The sequence below is a fragment of the Octopus bimaculoides genome, chromosome 21, assembly GCF_001194135.2.
Source record: "Octopus bimaculoides isolate UCB-OBI-ISO-001 chromosome 21, ASM119413v2, whole genome shotgun sequence".
NCBI lineage: Eukaryota > Metazoa > Mollusca > Cephalopoda > Octopoda > Octopodidae > Octopus > Octopus bimaculoides.
Window position 1 is genome coordinate 8317942 of NC_069001.1, and position 18530 is coordinate 8336471.

The 18530-nt window shown below is 35.9% G+C and overlaps 1 protein-coding gene across 9 annotated transcripts in view; it reads left to right on the top strand.

The window, feature by feature from the left end:
- Window positions 1–18530, top strand: part of LOC106879297 (protein vav) — a 109668-nt gene that overhangs the window by 9830 nt on the left and 81308 nt on the right. For 6 of the 9 annotated variants that reach the window (XM_052975516.1, XM_052975509.1, XM_052975513.1 and 3 more), the window contains exon 2: window positions 7950–8005. The gene's annotated coding sequence lies outside the window, so the exon portion shown is untranslated. Of the gene's footprint in view, window positions 1–7949; window positions 8006–15939; window positions 16015–18530 lie in introns of those variants that run through there. The other 3 variants (XM_052975517.1, XM_052975515.1, XM_052975514.1) reach the window with 3 other exon arrangements.

Sequence of the window (18530 nt, forward strand, 5' to 3'; positions counted from 1 at the left end):
GAGTAAGTTAATTTCATTGACTCCAATATTTGACTGGTACTTCAGTTTATTGACTCCAGAGGGATAAAGTTAATCCTATTGGAATTTGAACTCAGAATGTAATAAGTCAGAAGAAATACCCCAGGCATTTTGTTCGACACAGTAATGATTCCACCAACACACTGCCTTACTCTGACTTATATTAAGAATAATCTACAAGCATGACATTTTGGTTGGCCTGAGGCCATAGTAGAAAACACTTGCCCAAGGTGTCATGCAGTGGAACTGAACCCCCGAACCATATGATTGGGAAGCAAGCTTCTCACCACATGGCCATGGTCAGTTCAGATTCAGATTATAAAAGGCATTCAAGCCCTCTTTTTCTTCAATGTCTAAAACCATATTATCCAACACGGCAGTTCTTTTTCAAGATGGTAGGGTGTGATCTGAGGGAGATTAAAGCTATTATTTCTTGAGTATTGAGTGACCACTTTGTTGGCTCAGGAATAATTCTGTATTAAAATAGAAGTTTGGTGGTTGGGACAATAAGAATGATGACTGAATGAAAGGTATTTATACTGGATGGGTTTGGGAAGTTGTGGTACCTAGTCTTATATTGGTGAGTGGATCTTTGACAATAATCAGGGGTGCAGGGCATAGCTTTTGCAGTGCAGATTTAGCAATGCTGTATAAAATCTTCCTTTGGATCCAAATTCAGTTTCTAGTTACAAACTTTATTTTGTGACTAATTGTGTGCATGCACATGCATGTGTATGTGCATGCATGCATGCAACTGTGTTAAATCCATAAGTCAGACAACGGCCACCACAAAATGTAGTTTGTCTCAGATTATACAGGATACATATGATGCCTGCAGTGTAGAACACTACTCCTATCATAGCTCAGTCTATGTTAATCTCAACAGATGCACATGTAATATTCAGTTGCAGTGGACTTTGACCTCGGGTTCCAAGAGATTTTTAGAAGCAGGTTTTATTTCACTGAGGATTTGATGTCTACCATAGTCTCAAAGTAAGTGGAACTGTGAGTGAAAACAGGTTGCATGCAATCCATAATGTAAAGTGAATGATAAAAGGAATGACTTCCCATTTGTGTATGTGTGTGTGTGGGGGGACCCACATGGTTTTTACAATCCTCACAATATGCAACCCAACTGAGAGAATAGTACCACCAAATGGTAGTTCTACCACAGAAAACCTCTCTAGTGTCAACAGTATGATAAAAAAAAAAAAAAGCATTCAATCCACTTTTTAAGGTGGTTGGTGACAGAAAAGGCATCCAGTTGTAAAAACAATACCAAAATTTTGACATGCACAAGAAAGACGGTTTGGTTTTTTTCTGTTTATGTGTGTGCCAGATGACACCACTCTGATGAATAATGAGATGCTGACATCTGTCCAACCCATGCTAGCATAGAAAGACATGTAAAGATGATGATAATGATGATGACAAAACTGTGTAGAAGCCCTTCAGAAGGTTTCCATCTGTTGAGTGGTAGACTTAATTCACTGCTAGGTTTGATCCTGTTACCTAGTCTTTGGGTGCCTTTAGTGGAATGCACTATGTTGCCATCATTCAACTGAAGACTCTAGTTTGAGGATATGTAATTTGCTGTCTTTATCCACTGTTTCCTACTAAGTGTTGCATTTTCTTTCGTCCTCCTGTCTTTACCCTACCCTCATCAATCTCAGAAGACCTACAAAAAAGCCATGGGTATTGTCCCTTCATCCTCTATTTAAGACCTAAAATAAATAAAAAGGGCCTCCAGTACCTCCTACATGGTAAAGCAAAATAAGTGGATTCAGGCTTTATATATTTGATGCCTGGGACTTCACTGATTATCTGCTCCGAGATATGAACACTCAATTCTGTAGTCCAGTTGTCAGATGCTGCTAATTAATTAATTTCATTTATGGTCACTTCAGGCAGGATTTGATCTTGGCTAGGCATCAGAAACGTGTAAAGGCCACTAAACTACTCCTGACTGCAAATGCTGCGCTTCTCTTCTACATCGGCCTCTTGCTGCATATTCGGGTGAAAGGTTAATGTTTATACTCTCTCTCTCTCTCTCTCTCTCTCTCTCTCTCTCTCTCTCTCACTAACTTCCTCTTTTGACTGAAATGTAAATAAACACTTCATATGGGCTGTTACTATTCCCTTCAAACACCATCACCATCATTGCTGCTACCATCACTGTTATCCTAAACATCATCACTAACACTACTCATCACTACACAACCACTACCACCAACACCAAACTTTACCATCCCCCATTACACACTGCCACCACTACACACTGCCATCCGCCCATCCCCAATCACCACCAAACAACTATAAACCACCACCACCTCCTACACTACACACCATTATCTAGCATACACTAATTGATGTTTCAAGCTTCAAAACAGGAAACTGTATCTAAAAGCATCTTCAAACTTTTAGTGAGGTTTTGGTGGAAATATTTAATACCAGTGTTGGTGGTGGTGGTGTTGGTGGTAGTCATGGTAGTTACAATAATGGCGGTGGTGATGATATGGTTATGGTAGTTGTAGTGGTAATTGTGGTAGTAGTGATTGATAGCAATGATAGGTGTTAATAGTGATAGAGGTGATAGTTGTTATAATGGTGATGTTGGTGATGATGGTGGTGGTGCTAGTTGTGATTAATAGTAGTAATAGTGCTGGTTATAGTGGTGGTGGTAGTGTTGTTGTTTAGCTCCAAGCTGGTCCTGATTGAGTAGATTTATCCTTCTTTTGAGACAGTGTATCTTGGATTATATTATCCATCGTGTCCATTTTTTTCTTAAGATGGTGGGATGTGGTTTGAGGCAGATTTGGCTGCTATTGCTAGCAAGATGATGAATGACTGGCTCCATTGTTGGTTCACTGGTGCTTGTGTTGATGATGATGATGTTGTTGGTGGTTGTGATGCTGATGTTGTTGGTGGTTGTGATGCTGATGTTCACAGGAATAACAAGGATGGTGCTTTTGTGGTGGTGGTAGTGGTGGTGGTGGTGGTGGCAGTTGTGATAGTGATATTGATGATGTTGATGTTGATAGCTGTAATAACAATTAGAGGTGCAAATAAGGCAGGTGCTTGTCTTGAGGGCTCTTGAGATAGTTAGTATGGGATGTTGTTCGGAAGTGATGCAATACACACTGCATGTATACACCCAAGCACTTGTATGTCTGTGCATGTGTTAAGTTATAAGCCTGAACAAACTGTATCAACAGCAACCTTTGTTCTTTGATTCTCTGACAGAAATATCAAGATATAATGGTATAATGGTCAATGGCCTTCTTACTTCCATCTGTCACGCTTCTTATATCAGTATACATATATCATTATTTATAATGATTTCAAATTGTGACACAAGGTCAGCAATTATAGGAGAGAGGCTTAGTTGATTACATTGACACCAATGCGCAGTTGGTACTTATTTTACTGATCTTGGAAGGACGAAAGGCAAAGTTGACCTTGGCAGCATAATAATAATACTTTTTCCTACTATAGGCACAAGGCCTGAATTTGGTGGGAAGGAGTTAGTCACTTACATCAACCCCAAGACTTATAGCATTGGGGTTGATTTTTAGGATAACCTCTCTTAAGCATCTCTTGTGAGTTATGTTACCCCTGAGGAAAGGCTTTCCTCTCCCAGGTCTTGTTGGTTGTGAATTGTCATCAATGCTTCTCTAACTTTCTTCTTTTCTAAGACACACACACACACACACACACATACACAAACACATAAATAGGCTTCTGCACAATTTCCGCCTTCCAAATTCTACTCACAAAGTTTTATAACTAATAATGATTTCTAGCATAGATTGGCCTCATCATATGACTTGGTATTTATTTTATTTGCCTCAGAAAAGATATAACATTCACCTTGGCAGAGGTAGAACTCAGAGCTAAAAATTAGCATAATTAATTATCACAAGGCATTTTCATCTGGTGTCCTAATGATCTGTCATGCTATTCTCTCAATTATGAAATAACAATAATAATTATCAGTTCTTTATTTGTGACAATAACATTACAAATGTGGGGTACAAAAACATGTAATTATGTAATTGCCATCAAATGAAGAAAAAAATAAATGCACGTGTTAAAACAAGATATGAAATATGAAAATGTAGAAACATATGTTCCAAAAGGGAGATTGTTGCCTAGAGTAACATGGGGTAGCCCTATAAATCCATAAATGTTCTTCAACACTAAGATAAATATCTTCTTCCTGCTAGAAATTATTAATGAAATTACAAATGGAGCCATTTAGCTGCATCAAATTCACTGCTTTCACCATCTTTCAGCAAATTTACTGGAGGGCAGCACTTCTCGCCCTATTTTCACCCTTCTTTTCAAATGGTAATTGAAAATGAGGTCTTGACAATTTGTCCTTCACATTACCTTTTTTACTATATGTACCAGTGTTTCTCAACTATTTTTTTACCAATGGACCCCGTTGATTCCAATTTTACTGAGGATGGGGGGGATCTTCTTAGCTAATTTTAACAAGAAAATCTTATATGAACCCCCGAGGGCCATATGAATCTTGGTTGAGAACCTCTGATATGCATCAATCAGTTAGTGGAAAACTGCCTGCTTTTCCTTATCAAAAGAAGGCAGTGGGTCAATCTTTACAATGAGCATGTCTGACTGCCGGATCCATCTGACATACACTAACAGGTGTTTGATGCAACTCCACAAGTCAGTAAAGAACAAGTGCAAGCAGAATGATTTCATTCTTCTGTGTTTGTATCAAACAAGCCAGGCTAATACCACTGGCATTTCTGTAGAGTTTATCTCAAACAGGCAACTGTAGGTAGCGCTGTCTATAGTTGCCAGTTTGAGATAAACTCTACAGATATGGTACTGGTGCTACATAAGAAGCACCCAGGACACACTGTAAAGTGGTTGGCATTAAGGAAAGCACTAACTGTAGAAACCACACCAAAGCAAACAGTGGAAACTGGTGTGGCTCCTGGCCTTGTCAGTTCCTGTTAAACTGTCCAACCCATGTCACCATGGAAAATAGATGTTAATAATAATGATGATGATGTATACAAGTTCTTAATGAGTGTTTCCTCTGAAGGAATCAGAATTATCATTATCATTACCACCACTTTTATTTAAACAGAAACAATTTAGTAAAAAAAAAAACATTACTTCTATAATTATTCCTGTCCATTATTCTTGATATTGGGTAATGGTGGTGTTGCAGATGGGAGGCAGTTTCTCAGCTATCTTGCTAATTTCCAGTTCCCCTACATCTCCATCAATTAGAGGTACTAAATCAATCTGGGTGGAGGTACAGTTTGATGATTCCTATTCCCTGCTATATCTGATCCCATTCTCTTCTCTGCAACTCCTCCTGCCACCTTACCATTTTCTCTTTCCTATAAAATATGTCAAAGTTTAGTTCTGGTTTGTCTCACTAGGAAAATGCTTGAATTCATTAATTTCTTCAGTGGGAGAAAGGAATTATTTGGAAATGTAGCCTTTCAATGAGAGTGAGTAGGGTGTATGTTGGGAGAAACATCAAGGTAATGAATAAATGAAGGGATGGAGAAGTTAAGCATGCTTGTAAGTCCCCCCACCCTCCATTTTTTTCTTGAAGGTGAAGCAAATTGTTTCATTTCTACAAAGGGTCTCTGCTTAGTTTTGTTTAGACAAAGCGGGTGTTTTTTTTCTCTTTCAAATGTTACCTCACTCCCCTCTCTTTCAAAGGAATGAAATCCCCAAATTCAGTACCTTACCAGTATACATGCTGACAGGAAATGACACTTTGTCATCATTAAATAAGTTTTCTTATTTATTTATTTATTTATTTATCTTTGTAAATTAACTACAGAAATAGTAATTTTTATTATTTCATCCAAATTACTGCTGTAGCTATTTGCTGCTGCTGCTGCTACTACTACTGCAACAGCAGTAGTACTGTGGCAGGAATGCTAAAATACCTAACAAAATCCTTTGTGCTATTTAGTTGTCTTTATTTACATACAAATCTTGGTGGGTTTAGTTGTTAGTTGCGTCTCTCTTATCTCTGGGTGAATGATTAAGTACCGGTGGTGTACAGAGGTAAATTTAATCTACTAAGGCTTTCTCCTCAAATTTCTGGCTCTGTGCATGCATTTGTTAGAAATTTTTTATCATGTCTTCAATTGGTGGTTTGAGAAATATACCAAGTGCATTGCATCTTGTATTTGAAGACTATATCTTTTATTGCATCAAAAAGAAAGAGCCATTTCTCGGTAAACATGCATAAGAGTGTTCAAGGTTAACAAATACTGTGTGAAGATGCCCCAGCAATATCTATAAATCTTACTATTTTTTTGGAACATGCCTAAGTCTATCTGTTTAGGCAATCTGCCAATGTATTTACAAAAGTGGTTGTTATCATTCCAGCAGAGCCAATTAAAAATGGGATGAGGGACACTTTTTTTAAACTGTCATAATGCCTTTAATTATGTAATTAACAACACTTACAGACCTTAGCAATTGCAGTTTTGTGGTACGTTTGTATGTCTTTCATTATTGCTAATATTTTAATGTCTATACTCAAGTGGTTGAGTATTGTTTTCCATTTGAACTAATTACAAATAAGATGATACACTTTCACTGCTTTAATCATTAGACTGCAGCCATGCTGGGCTACCAGTTGAAGGGTTTCAATCATTCATATTGATCTTAGTACTTATTTTTACATCTGGTACATATCGATATCTATTTGTTGATCTGCTAAGTTTTGAGACATAAACAAAGGCTTTGTTTTCAAAAGGTATCTACGTAAAAATAGACCCATACAAATAAGCATGCATGCCTGCCTGCATGAGTCTGTCAACTATGTATATATTGTACAAGTATGTCGCATGTGTATAATATATACATATATATCATAAGCATAGCAAAACAGGAAATTGAAAATTTTTGGGTGTTATTTATTCACCATTACACATGTTTCATTTGCTGATAGGAATTACAGAGTTTTACATGTTAGATAGACATGTAAGGAATTTCCGATTAGAAATTCTTCGGACAAGAAATTAAATAATCCAAATTTTGCATTTAGGTGAAGCATTTATATTTCTTGCAGGTCAATTAATTGCGTAGTGGATATCTCACAAGCTTATTTTAAGTTAGTTACAATCACCTTGGGAAAAACAAAATGCAAAAAGATTTTAGAGAATGTAATTTTAGATCATAGTATATCAGAGGCTGAACTGGAAGTAAACAGTTATTTTTAAACTTTAAGAAATAATGCTAAGATTGTCATTTTGAAAGAAAATACCTATTGGAGATACAAGTTGAGTGTAGATCAAGAGTATTAGGGATTCTCTAGTTGCTATTGGCGACTAAGATCAGTGAGATATTTTACCAAAGGGTTCATCATATATTTTAGAAATGTATTTTTATATCATTGACATTGCTATCTTAGATATTTGACATCAGTACCCTGTATATTTGACTTTGGTACAATGTATGTTTAATACAAGTACTCTTTATATTTGACATATGCTCTCTATAAATTTGGCATCTTTATCCTGTACATTCCACATCAATACTTTGTTTATTCTACCTATGTACTCTATATTCAATGTCCATAATCAGTATATTTGCTACATGCCATATGCCCTCTGTATATTTAACACATGTACTCGTATAATTGACCATGGTCTGTGTGTTTGGTATAGCAGTGTATTTGTCAAAAGTTGGCTTGACTGATATGGTAGGGTCTGTTGCATGTTTCCCAAATCTCTTTACCATTTACCTTGCCTATCAATCCCCTTCCCCTCAAACAAATACTTCTCTAGGCATCATACACTTACTCCTTATTCCTCTCTACCAATACCACAGGAAACAATAAAGATATCCTAAGATTTTATTATGAAGAACTTGTTAATATTATTTTCTTTATTGGATGTTCTTTTTTTTCTCCTATCCAGGTTTTGTACACATTGTCGAAACTTTCTAAAACAGAACTAGCTCAAAAGACTGCCAGGTATGCTTTTTAATAGCTTTATTATTATTGTTGTTGTTGTTGTTATTGTTATTATTATCATTATTATTTTTATTATTATTATTATTTCCTGAGCACATTATTTATCTCCTGTCTAATATTTTAGAAAACTTTTAACCCTTTGGCATTCAGATTTCTCTGTCAAATGTAATGCTTATTTATTTTACATTGTTTTGAATTAATTACACAGCCTCTTTAACTTTAAGATTTTGATGGTGTAATTGTTTATTTTTATACTGACATTGTCAGTAAGATATACATGAGAAACTGAATCCAGCTGGCTTGAACGTAAAATATTCATAAAATATTTTGGTTAGATATGGGCTGATTTAAATGCTAAAGGGTTAAAAATAGTTGTTATTCACAAACTCTGCTGTAATGTTGCTAGGGTTCAAATCTTGGATGAACAGACAAAATTAACAAAAAGCATTCTAATCACGACCATCCAATCTTTTTAAGGTTGGTAGAATGTGAATTGATTGAGATTTGGTTGTGATTTCTAGCAAGACAAGCAACCACATAATGATCTTTATTAGCAATGTGGAGAAGGTGTCTTCCTGTGTTTTCTTGGCAGTTTTCACACCAACCACACCACTGCCATCATCATCACCATGTGTAAACTGTATATACTACAAATGATGAATTTTATGTATATACAACTACTGGAGTGAAATGGTATTGCTATCGTCTTCCAAAGGACATCCAATATGACATTGACCACGGTTGGATGATGCTTTTTACGTGCCACCGGCATGGGGAGCCAGTCAGGTGGGTCTGGCAGCGATCCATGCATGAATGGTGCTTATTGCGTGCCACCAGCACTGGTAATGACTACAACTACAATTTCATTTGATTTTGATTTACTTGACTCAATAGGTCTCCTCAAGCACAGAATGTTGCCCGATGATTCAAAGGTATTTTTTAAATGGGCTGGTTATGCAACACTGGTGTAGGCTACAGCTGTGACCTCACTTTCCTTGCCAGGTCTTCTCAGTCACAGCATATCTCCAGAGGTCTTAATCTTTCGTCATTGCCTCTGTGAGGCCCAATGTTCGAAGGCTTCTGCATCACCCACCAGATAAGGTATCAGGGGACCTTGTCAAAGGCTTTCTCCAAGTCAACAAAAGCCAAGTATAGGGGTTTATCTTGGCTAGATAACAACTCTGGAGTTGTTATTGTACTAGATCTAAGAATGTTGCTAGAAATAGATTGGTGTTGTCTCCATGTTGCAGATTTTTCTGTTAGCAAATTCTTCATTGTTTCACTTTGCAAACTAGTACTAACTCATGACCTTAAGAACCCCTGTGTTTCAAAAGAAACACCCAAGTGGATATGGTATAGGACTACCAACCCAAAAGTCCTGAGTTGAATTCACCTCAGTTGTTTTTATTGTGTCCATAAATAAAGACACAATACACCTGGTTGGTGATGTATGTTTGTATGGTGGGAGAATACATAAATTTTCTGGAGTGCCAACTATGACACACTGGAATCCTATCCAGATATACTATTGATTTTGGCTCCATCAAAGGCCATAAAACGAGAGTTAAACAGAAACCTGGTGTCTTTCTAAGAAATTACTTATCTCATCATCATCATCATCATCGTTTAACGTCCGCTTTCCATGCTAGCATGGGTTGGACGATTTGACTGAGGACTGGTGAAACCGGATGGCAACACCAGGCTCCAGTCTGATTTGGCAGAGTTTCTACAGCTGGATGCCCTTCCTAACGCCAACCACTCAGAGAGTGTAGTGGGTGCTTTTACGTGTCACCCGCACGAAAACGGCCACGCTCGAAATGGTGTCTTTTATGTGCCACCCGCACAAGCCAGTCCAGGGGCACTGGCAACGATCTCGCTCGAAAATCCTACAGGAGCCAGTCAGGCGGTACTGGCAACGGCCACGCTCAAAATGGTGCATCTCATGTGCCAACCGCACAAGAACCAGTCCAGGGGCACTGGCAACGATCTTACTTGGCTTGCCGGGTCTTCTCGAAGTTAGATATTTTATAGGGCCTCTGTCTTCTCCCCACCATCATCATTATCATTGTTTTACATCCATTTTCCATGTTGGCGTAGGTTGGATGGTTCAATAGGAGTTGGAGAGTCAGAAGACTGCATCAAACCCCAATGTTTGCTTTAAGCATGGTTTTATAGCTGGATGCCCTTCCTTACACCAACCACTTTCCAGAGTGTACTGAGTGCTTTCGTTTTTGCAGCACTGGCTCTTGTGATGTTACCAAGTAACTAGCAAGGCAAGATGCTTCAATTGAAGTGGGTGTAGTATTGAGAACAGAGGCTTTACATAAGATGAAAAAGAAATATCTATGGTTTTAAATAATGTGCTTTTATAAATATTGTGTTTGATAATGTCTTCTTTACAAACTTTGTCTACTGTGATTATTATTTATCTGCTCATTATTAAATTAGCATTAAACAATAATTTAATCATTGTGTTTGTGTGGTGTGTGTATGTATTTATGGTATCTGTCTGTGTCATCCATGTCTGAATAGTGTTTAATGAATACTGTTAGTGTTACGTTGGTAATTTGGAATAGTATTATTGCTTGGTAGTTATGTGAATGTGTTGCCATTGGTAATAATCTACACTGTAGTGTTACCATTGGTAATATTGTAAACTGTAGTATTACCATTGGTAATATTGTAAACTGTAGTATTACCATTGGTAATATTGTAAAATGTAGTATTACCATTGGTAATATTGTAAAATGTAGTATTACCATTGGTAATATTGTAAACTGTAGTATTACTATTGGTAATATTGTAAACTGTAGTATTACCATTGGTAATATTGTAAAATGTATTGTTATTGTTGGTGATATTGTAAAATGAACTGGTATCATTGGTAATATTGTAAATCATATCAACATTGTTCATAATGTTGTAAAATAAAGTGTTATCATCATTGATATTAATTGGTATAATTAATTGATATGCATTAGTAAAATGCAGTACTTACTGTTACTGACACTGTAAACTTAGTGTTACCAATGGTTACCAGTGATACTCTGTAAAAATATTTTTATGAAATATCTGTGTATTCCAAGCTTTTGTTTTGATATTTAAAAATACTGATGCAACAGCAACATTCTTGATAATGAGATATATATTCAAGATATGTAATTGCCAAAATTAGGTTAGTAATTTTTTTTTTTTTTTGTTATGGTGCCTGAAATTAAACTTCTCATGTATTTCCAAATTTAAATCTTTGTGAAATGAAGTGCCAACAAATATGCTGTAGTTTTGAATTCGAGTTTATAAGTTATAAATTCCAGTTTATAAGTTCAAATAATATCAAAGTCACTGTTGCTTTCCTACTGGTTGAGTCAATAGTTTCTGTGTCTAAATCTTGTTAATGTCAATTTTACTTTTCAACCATCATCATGATTGAAAGTAGTAGAAGTAAATACTCATTTCTTATCTTATCCCACATTCTGTTTAATTTTTCCATTTCATTTCCAGTAGTTTTCATTCAACTCCACAATGTCCCCATACAAAAAGGATTAGGAGGCCCTCATCCGTATAAAAATCTGTTAGCAATTTCTTTTGTCTTTTACACTTTATTATAAAATAATTAGTTCCTGCCTTAATTATCTCTAATAGCTCTTCTCCCCCCTCCCCCATCACTGTTACTATGAGAACATTTAAAACTCTCAAATGAACCAATGAGAGCGCTTCTACGTGGCCATTTGACTGGCTAGAAATAACAGCCAAATTTCCCTTCAAATCACCCCTTACCAACTTAAACGAAGAAAGATATATTGGACAATATAGTCCTTGATATAAAAGAAGATGGGATGATTACTACCAAAATGTTTTTGATCCTGAGTTTGCTCACTTTGGCTTGACCTAGGGTTAAACAACAGCAACAATAATTTTGAAGCTTTTCTCAGCTGACTCACATATACCCCTGCCTTGTTGTTTCAAAAGTACCCATCCTAGCACTGCCAAAAAACTATTACACTTCAGGCCATATTATGTTAATTACAGCCTCCCCTCCCTTAATTAAACAATTTTCTGCCTTGATTCTCTCTGCTATTTTTCCCTAACAATTTTCTGTTTCTTGTTAACGAGTTCTCATTTTAATTTGTAATTTCTCTACCACAATATTCTTCTTGTTAGCATTGCTAACCGATTTCGTTGAGGCAATTGATTCCTCTCACTCACAATGTCTACTTCATATTCTGGGAAAATAAAGCAGAAATCTTTCTTTTTTCTAGCAGACTTAATTGCAGTTAACTAAAGGCCTGAAAGGGAGGGGCTTGTACATGCTACAAAACAAGAATGTGGAACAAACAAATCCTAAAAAAAAAAAAGCAGTGTTCAGAAATATGATAGTGTTTAGTAAGAAATAAGTATTTTTCACAAGACCTAACATTTGAAAGGGTAAAGAATAAAGTCAGTTGTATCATTTCCCAATGCTTATTTGCTTGACACTAAGGTGGTGGTGGTGGTGGTGGTGGTTGTTTTGGCCTCAAGTCAGTCCTGTTTGGACAGACCTATGACCAAAGATAATCCACTCATATCCATTCTGCTTTTATATCAGGTTAGCATTCTCCTATGCGGTTTACCACAAAACACTGCTTCTGATAACAGTAGCTTTAGTGTTTTATTGTTTGGCCAATTCATGTGTGTGCACATGCACACATAAGTTGTTGTATTGCATCTCTTGTATTTTTAACTATCACCCATTACAAAAGCCTGGAACTACCATATATATATATATATGGAGCATGTATTTATTTATATGTATATATGCATCTTTCTCTTTGTATGTGTGTATAAATGTGCATGTTTCTATGTATGGGTGTATATACAAATATGTATGTGTGTGTATATATATATATGTCTGTATGTGAATGTATGTGTCTATGAATGTATGCATGAATTTAGATATAAATGTATATGCGTATATTTGTGTGTATGTATATAATCCTGAATGTTAATGTAATCTATTGTATAATTGATTCTATTACCACTTGAAAATTGTCTTCTATTAAACATTATTGTCAGATGATTTATTATTATTATTACTATTACTATTATTATTATTATTATTATTATTTGACTTAATCAGCTTCTAGCAATTATTGACACCTATCAGCTTCTTAGTATAACTGTTAATGAAATAATGCTAATGGAAATGTAGTGGACACATCATATCGTATATGCTGCTAACATAAGTAACATTTCTTTGTCATAATTGCAAGAACTTTGCTCTGTATTCCTTAAGACAAATATTAACAAATGTAAACAATAAGATGCAGTAGGGTAGGGTGGCAGTAAACCTCTTGAACCTTTGTGGGGGTGGGGCAGTTGGAAGCTGCATTTGGTTGTGTTCCTCTATCTCTTGGTAAATTGCAGAGCCAGAAGAAAGTGAATAGAAATTCTTATTAACAGTCCTGTTTTGGTGATAATGTTTAAGTAGTAATGGTGGGTTGTTACTCCTGATAGATAAACTCCTGATTGATCTAGAGATGCTGTCCTGACATATGTTGTGTCTTGAGCATTTTTAGCCTAATATAGCCTGTTCCTTACTATGTGTGAATACAGCTGATTTCTTCCAGAGACAAAATGAAAGAGAAGTATTGACCCCAGTTCAGGAATGATATGTTTTTCGTCAATGTCAATAAGAGGAAAAGCAAAGTCAACTTTGGTAGGATTTCCAGAGAACTGGAATGAATACTGCAAGGCATTTTATCTTATGCTTTAATGACTCTGCCGAATTGCTACCTGAGTAGTAGTAGCACTAGTTTAGCCCTAAGTCAGTCCTGACCTAGTAAACCTATGATGAAAGTCATAGTCTAGCTAATTTTTACATTATTGAGTGCGTCCTGTTTTTGTTTTAAAGATGATTTAAGGAAGGATTTTGTTGCTATTTCTACTAGGTAGAACAACTCCATAGAAACTCTAGTGGCTCAAATCCAAGCAAGCTTTAGCAGTGTGATTGAGGGAGCACTGTGCTATATAGCGATACTTCCACAGCATCTGAAGACATTGTGTGTGAGGCATGCTACTTCAGTCTGTTGGCCCATGGCAACTGTAAATGAATGTAAGACTGTGATGATGATGATAATGATGCACAAGATTGCACTTGTAATCAGAGAGATGTTTACGTCATAAGAGTGTTATTGTGAAGTAGATTAAAAGTTTTTTTCTCTAGTGGGGAAGCAGTTTGCTGTGCTAAAATAATCTCTGGGGCTATTTATAGTGTTCTATTTTTAAAAAAATGCTATATAGCTTATTCAGAGGTAGAAGGGCAGTGCTTAGGATCTTTTCCCAGGGTCTCTGAGAGAGAGACTGTTTGGTGAAGGATAGGATATCATTGGTTATCATCAGATCAGAGACTTGGTCTAAATGTTTGCTTGCAGAAAAGTGGACTCCACAAAAGGCACCCAAGAACCAAATGGTGGTGTTAATCTGGTTGATGGAGTAAGTCTATTATCAAAGAACATAGTTGTTTCTACTAAAGCAACCATGAGCGAGAAACACCTTAAGAAAGCCCACAAGAAAGGGGGGTGGGTGGCTTAAGCCATTCACTATTCCTAGATTTATGTATTTCTCACGGGATTAGTGCCAATGCTCGTTGTCTTGGTTCTTTCATTGTGCATGTGTCTTGCATAAAAGCTAAGTGTAGTGGAGGAAATAGCTTTGGGAATCTAGAGATAAGCTGAGCTGCGTAGTTACTTGCATGAATGTTATCTACTAATGAAAAATTTTTCATTGACCCCCTCCCCTTGCAGCTCTATATAGCAGCAGCAGCATTGAAAGTTGTAGTGGTATTAGTAGTAATAGTAATTCTCAGATAATTTGTACTTTGTGTAGGCAGAAGACCTAAAAGTTCATTTTGGAACTATTTGAAATCAGGGCACAGAAATGTGACTAAATACTTAAAGGTATTTTATCTAATGCCATAGTGTTTCTGAGAGTTCATCATTGTATTCTAATTTCAGTATGTTCCACTGAAATACATGCAAGCATGAAATGTAATGGTAGAAGGTCCTAGAATTTCAGTTATACTCGAGAATCTTAGCAGCTTTGGCTGGTTTCACATATTGCATTGAACATTTGGTGTCTGGAATTGGTCAGTTATCGAAAGAGGGTCAATATAATAGCTTCCCCTCATCCCAAACACCCAAGCCCCTGCCATAATATGTGTGTTTACACACACATACATGCAAATACACACATACACACACATGTAAGTGTATGTACGTATACACGTGCACATGTATATTATATATTATAGAATACATATATAATGTATACTCATATGTATAAATGTATGTATATATATATATATATATATATATATATTTATATGTGTGCATATATACATATATGCATATAGGTATACATGTATATGTTTAAATATATTTATGCACAAACACACACATATACACAAACATGTCTATATGTATGCATTTATATATATATATGTGTCTGTGTGTGTGTGTATACATACACATACAAACATGTCTGTATATGTATGTGTGTGTTAGTATTTATGAATAATGTACACATGTATGCATATGGGAATGCGTGTGTATATATACAAACAGGAAAAAATTAAAATAAATAATTGAAATCCACTTAAAGATAAAACCATATTAAATCTATTTCAATGGTAAACTTCTTTCTTTCTTTTTTTTTTTCTTCCTTTTAATTGAAAGTCTGGAAAATATAATTACTGAAATATTCTTTAAAAAGAAAAAAGTTACAGTAAAAAAAAAAGAGAAAAATCAAAAAATAACTTATTATTATCAATAGTATATTTTACTATATTTATTAAAATTTTTTTTCCCAATTTCTTTTTTCATCTGTTAGCTGACCCTTGACCTTCGTTGCACCCTGGTTTCTTACCATTCTATTGCTCTCCTTTTTCTCAATTGTAGAGGGTTCTCTCCTCCTGATACGAGACCTCTCACTATTGAACATGATTATTACAACACATTGGAGGATCTTGCAACGTAAGTGCTTGATGCAGTACTTGTCCCCCAAGCCTGCTCAATAATCATACACTCACTTTTAAGGGTTCAAGGATCAATGTCACCCATCCTCAATCCTCCTCCCAAACCACCAGTCCATCCATCCAGCCGTCCGTCCGTCCATCCGTCCGTCCATCCATCCGTCCGTCTATCCGTTCGTTCGTTTATCCTTAATTTGTGTCTCTCGCCTACCCTTCTGCTGTCTGTTGTTTTCATCATTTTATTTTTTTTTAAAGTTCATTTTTGTGTTTTTTTTTTTGCATTTGCTAACAGTAGTAGTAGTAGTAGTAGTGTTAGTAGCAGTAGTATTAGCTGTGTATTGGAGGAGCTGGTGACATCAACATCACATCATGTGTGCAAATGTTCAGTGGCAAAGCACAACAGAGCAAAAAGGAAGTTGTCACAAAACTGTATTATTATTGCTGAAAGACTAACTACCACTAACTTTTATAGGTGTATGTGTATATATGTAGCTTTGTATGCATGTATGCTCTTATATTTATATATAAACCTTGTTATTATACTAATTTTGTCTATTGGTGCATTTGTGTATGTGCATAATACAAGCAAGCATGTGCATAAATTATATGTTAACTCAGAACTAAACTTTCACGGTTGAAATGGCATTTTCCAATAATAATTACAGGTAGACTATCAAGCACAACAACAACAACAACAACAAGGCAATTGCAAGAACAACAAGTTTAATATTTATTACTTCTATATTTCTATTCTGAAATAAGTGCATGGTTTGTTTATATTTAATCAGGTCAACTCTCAGAGAAATTCAAGCTGGACATTAATTTACCATATCAGTCTCTTTAGTCACATGGAAGGTGAGGGACTGGAATCATAATTGAGCACTGCAATTTGTCTTCTTCCATAGATACTGTGGGGTAAGAGGAAGGATTGCGATCCCTATGAGCACTGCACTATCTTTCTTAGACACTCATAGCTTACAGTTACTAAGTGTTAACGGTGTTAAGAGAGTAGATTACACTGTCCTAAAGGAAACAAAAAACTTGTCAAAGTTAGTTGTTTACCCTAGGTCAGTTCTGATCCAACTGACATGTAATGAAAGGCATTCTACCCATGACCTGCCCATCTTTTCTTAAAGCATAATGTATTTAGGACTACATCATTCCGTCTTCACTTTTTTCTTATTTATAAGATAATAGAGTGGGGCTGGAGGGAGACTTTGCTACTATTCTTACAATGGTTGAGCAACTAAGCTGAAGCTCCCTGCTTGGTTTGTTGTCCTGGATTTTTTTTTTAATAGTATTGGTGGTGGTGGTGGTGGTAATGTTGTTGATCTTGGTAGTGGTGAAGATGTAATAAAGCTGACAACACTTGTTGTTCCTTCTGTTTACACTCTATTTTAAATTGACACTCACATATTTCTCTTTTCTGCCTCTCCCATACCTTTCTCTCTCTCTCTCTCTCCCAGGCCCCACCCATGCCCCATCTTCCTCTATGATTCCTCCCTATCTTCCTTCTTTTCGTCCTTCAACATCTCATCTTGTTGAAGAAAGAGATGCGGGGGGGGGGTAGAGATTGGTAATCTGAGCTGTCCTTATTGTGTGTGTGTGTGTGTGTGTGTGTGTGTGTGTATATATATATATATATGTGTGTATGTATGTATGTATGTATGTATGTATGTATGTATGTATGTATAAACGCATTAAAAGCATACATATATTTCTACATATTTGTTTTTCATACGTGTGTGTGTACACGTGCACAATAATTTGTGTGACATCACATTCATTAAAACTAGGAACAAACTAAAAAAACAAAAAGCAAACAAGCAAAAAAAAAAAAATACTTAGTACCTAGGTTAGAGCATATATTCAAAATGTTAAGTTACAATTCTGGCTTTCAACACTCTTATACTTAACATTTTATGTACTTTGGACATTCTTCAGACAAGAATATTAACTTTTAGAACTTGTGAGAAAGTAACAGTTCTAACAACTAATTTTCAGGTTTGAAGAATGTCCAAGGGACATGAAACTTCAATTATCATGATGCTATAAACTGTAGCTGTAACCCAACACCCACACACACACTCCATTCTGCTTGTAGTAATTGGATTGTGGTCTTATTGAGGAATCACTTTGAAGAATATTAGTCAGTCATATTCAATCTTATACTTATTTTTAAGTCTAGTACTTATCTTATCAATATCTAATTGGACTATTTTGTTGCAATACGAAAAAACAAGACCTCGTTTTTTTGTTTTTTTTGTGTCAGTGTAAAGACAGGCCTAAAGACTGACACATACAAAGACATGCACATACTGTGTACTTACATACATACATGTATACACACACACACACACACACATACCTAGGCATTTGGCTATTGTAGAAGACACTTGCTCCAGATGTTATGCAGTGGGACTGAATCAGAGACCACGTACTTGTGAAATGAACTTCTTCACCACAGACAGGCAGGCAGATAGTCAGACATGTATATATTTATCTACCTATATATAT